We start from the raw sequence: 4,575 nt of genomic DNA, 5'->3' as shown, positions 1-4,575 counted from the left end.
GTTCTATTATGCACAATGTACAGTGTGTTGCATCAGTTGCAGTGTATTCAGATTGCAAGGTCAGATTTGGGTGAGTTCCTCTTTTAGTGTGTGTGTATGCATTTGTCCCTCTGTTTTTCCACAGTGGGTTGGAAACAGGAGTTTCAGTCGTTTACTTTCCAACTATACTTTCTCTTTCTGTTGCTTCCTCTCTTCTCTCTCTCTCTCTGCCGTTCTCAGCCCTCTTTGTCCTTTTCACTCTAAATTTCCCCTCGTTGTCTGGAGGCGTGCGTGTGGAGACAGGTCTTTGGTAACGGTTACATAAAAGCCTCAGGTCGGCAGTGCTTTTTCGGCGTGTGACAGCAGTTGCAGCACGTTATATATCTGACAGGTGCACAGCAGGTGAGAGTCGCCGTGGAAAGAGTGTAACCAGGGGGCGGACCGGAAGTTTAAGGATGACCACAGCTCCTGGCTAAGAGCAGACAGGGCTAAACCACATGCGTTTGAGGACATGTTTTTTGTGGGAGGCCCAGACTTGCTTTATGTGCTGGACAGACCAAACCACACCCAGCATTTCTGCACCGTCTGTGGGCAGAACTCTGTACCTAAACCCCCCAGACTCAGTGCGGTGGAACGGTGGTACAACCGACTGCATGTGCATATGTGCTTTTATCAGAGCCTCACCTCTTGTAGCAGTTGCAAAAACACCCACACTTGACTTTTTAACCCAACACCTGCTCAAGAATTTTTTTTTCCTTTCTGTTGTTAGTATATTAACCTGATATCACTATAAATTGTCTTAAATATATACAATATATATTGTTCCAGTTTCTGATGCTGATTGGTCAATATGGTTTTTTAATATGGCCATACAACAATATTAAGCTGTGACTACATTTACAATATAAGGTGGCTTATATCAAAGTCCAATCCATGTCCACCAGCTATTTCTATCCATGTTGGTTTCATATTTTAGTAGTGCAACCATCAGACGCCTTGAATAAGTGTGCATGTTTTTTTAGAAAAGACAAATGTTTTTCATACTTGATCAATGAGCCATGAACACTTATTGCACTTGTACCTGTGGAACAGTATTAAAGGATAAGTCCACTTCCAGAATAAAAAAAAAATATCCTGCTAATTTACTCACCCCCATATCTTTCTTTCTTCAGTCACAAAGAAATTAAGTTTTTTGAGGAAAACATTCCAGGATTTTGGCCATATAGTGGATTTCAATGGTGGCCATGATTTCAAGGTTTCAATGCAGCTTCAAAGGGCTCTTCACGATCTCAGCCGAGGAATAAGGGTCTTATCTAGCAAAATGATCGGTCATCTTCTAAATATATATATATATATATATATATACACTTTTTAACCACAAATGCTCGGCTTGCTCCAGCTGTGCGATGCGCATGCGCATCTTCACACATTATGTAATCATGTTGGAAAGGTTACGTGCGGTTAGATCTTCGTCTTTGTACTTCGTTTAAAAACTCCATCTCATTTTCTCCTCCAACTTTAAAATCATCAGACATCGTTGTTTTACCTTTTTGGTAAAAGGCATTTTACTTTTTTTGCATGTTCGCTTTGTAAACGTTGGATTGGTACTTCTGCCTACATCGCTCGTGACCTTTCCAGCATCACAGAATGAAGACGCGCATGTGCATCGCAGAGCTAATTCTAGCTGAGCATTTGTGGTTAAAAAGTGTATAAATATATATATATTTTTAAGAAAGTGACTGATCGTTTCGCTAGATTAGGCCCTTATTCCTCGGCTGGGATAGTGTAAAGCTCTTTGAAGTGGCATTGAAACTGCATTTTTGACCTTGAAATCGTTGGCCACCATTGAAGTCCACTATATGGACAAAAAATTTTCTTGAATGGTTTAAAATCGCTTGAATGTTCAAATTGGCAAGGTGTATTTGTTCGTTCAAGAGCAAGAAGACACAAAATTTAACTCAATTCTGGGCTCGTGCATTGTCAGAGACACGACTCCACAACTTTAATTTGATCTATTTTGCGTCGTCTTGCGCTTGAACAGAAAAATACATACAAAATTATGCCAAAATACCTATCTTGTTGAGTATCCTCGAACGTAAACAGTTGAGAAAGATGTGTATCATTATATTGGATCCACGAATTGTGTCTTTAAGTGACCGTGTCTAATTTACTAGCTGCTGTCGTTGTCCTTAATGTTAATCCAAGGAAAAAAAAGAGAGAAAATCACTCACTGCTTTTTTGTAGCTTTAACAAATACTACGCAATTTTACTTTTGTTTATTCAATTTCTGTACCAGAGCACTGACCAACTTGAAAAAAATTTGCATTGTTTAATTTATATCTTTTTTGTATTTATTTAATTTTGCTAGCTTATTTACACAATTTCAAATAGGTGCCCACGGGTACAGCCTGCACCGGGGCCCCGCATACCCCAGCTACGGCCCTGATTACATATTTTAGTGCCATTAAAGCACAGTCATGAAGTTCTGCAGGGGTCCTCTCTTTTATTTATTAATTTTATTATTTATTGTTTTCCCTGTATGTTGGATGCACCATGACTTTATCAGAAAACTTGAACGCAAAATGATTGACAGGAAGACGTGAAGTGAAGAGGCTGCTCTCTGACATTGTCAAGGGTGATTTATCAGGACTATTTCAATGATATCACTTAATGAAGACAGTTTGTGTATTGTTTAAAAAAAAAAAACTCTGACAGCACCCATTACGAAGTAAGTCGTAAATGCTTATTTAAAATAGCATTTCTAATGCATTAAAAGGTTTAATTTCTTAACCTTTCAAAGTATGCTACAGCTATCTATATGCATGTAGATGGCTTCCAAGCTAACATACAAAGGTTAAATGCCATTAAACTCCTATTTTGATTTCTTTAATACATCCATATATGAAGGCTAGCCTTACTGTTTTTGATTGCATTTACTGTAATGTGTTTTTCTTACAGACGATTTTGTGTATCATTTCCTGGTGGCAGACATATGATGTGGTAAAGGACTTCCTGAGGCCACATGTGTACGCTTTGTACTGTGAGCGGCGTACTTTCCGTGTGTGTGGAAGAGATCTAGACAAACTACTACGATTTTGTCACATTTCGATGAGGCCTAATTTGACCTCTTGTACCATCATCAAAATGTCAGCATCAAAAGAATCGGTGGCGAATTGCGCTGATAGTCCCTGCTGGAAACTTTGAGGCTGCACTGCCTCCCCGAGCTGTGTTTCTTCGTATTAAAGGAGCGCATAATTCTTAGAGAGTGTCTTTGATTTTTCAGGTTTTGACATGTGAGAATATATAGATGAGGTTATTGCTCATTTAGGGAGACTGAGAGGTCAAATTAGCAGAAAAGTGAATACTGAAAATTCTTCGAATCTTTCTCATTCTGACTGGCTCAGGTTGAAAATGGCAGATCATTCAAAGACAGTGAGAATGAGAATGTTCAGCTTTTTTTTTTGAGTGTTTTTACCTTTTTACTTAGAAAAGCTGTTATTGTTCCCATGGTTCCATTTTCTGTAATCTTGTAAAACTATTATTTACACAACTCTTTTTATACCTCTGGCTCCATCTTAAGTCAGTGAGTATTCTTGGCTTTATTGAAAACTGGATAAAGCCGTTCATAAAACTAAAGCTGTGGTTGTCATCCCAGCTGGCAGCATGATAGGAAGATGATTAGTATCGAATTGAGTGTGGCAGATATATATGAATAAAGTAGAAAGTGCACTGTACATGTTGTATTTTATTACTTTCTCTATGTGTAAAGGAAATATCAAAATAGATTCCTCTGTACAAAGCATTTTTAATGAATGGTTAGATTCAACATAATTCTGAGTTAAAAGGTAAGTTACCTTAGGTATTTATTTTTTTGTTTTGTTTTGTTTTATTATTTTATTTTATTTTATTTTATTTTGTTTTGTTTTGTTTTGTTTTGATCTGTTTTGTTTTGATCTTATTTTAAAAAAAATATTTAAAGGGTCTTTCTCAGGTAATGTTTCCATTTGTGCCTGAACTTTTACTTTAAAATGTATTCTAAAGTTACAGTTGCAATGTGCGAGGTGTATTTAAAAGAACTTTGAATTTAATTGTTTTGAAATCAATGTGAAACTTCTTGATTAGAAATGGCAGAAATTATTATTAGTTAAAAGCTATGATTTTGTTATGACTAAAAAAAGTCTACTTTCTCTCACAGCTAAACGTATAGCTCATTAGCCACATTCTCCTAATATATTGTACAGATGTTTTTTTATCTTAACTACATTTAGAAGAATACGCTTAAAAATAAAAATAAACATCCGGAAGCGTAGGATCATCTGCACTGCATATCTTCCATGACTTCTCGTCCTGATGATGTAGATTAAATATACCTGCTTTAAATATTTCACACATACACTTATACACCCACACACACTCTTGGTTGATTTGCTGCTAATAGCAGCGAGATCTTTTATGGTGCTTTGCTCAATCGCAGGAAGTCATTGTTGACCTAGTTTAGCGACATTGGTAAGACGGCTCTGCAGGCATCGGCCTTATAACCCATTGTGCATCACTAATTATGTGCTTGTGTTATCAATAGGCCTACTATATTAATAT

Source organism: Sinocyclocheilus rhinocerous, unplaced genomic scaffold, assembly GCF_001515625.1.
Source record: "Sinocyclocheilus rhinocerous isolate Xijiao unplaced genomic scaffold, SAMN03320098_v1.1 scaffold307, whole genome shotgun sequence".
NCBI lineage: Eukaryota > Metazoa > Chordata > Actinopteri > Cypriniformes > Cyprinidae > Sinocyclocheilus > Sinocyclocheilus rhinocerous.
Note: the sequence above shows the minus strand (reverse complement) of the source record.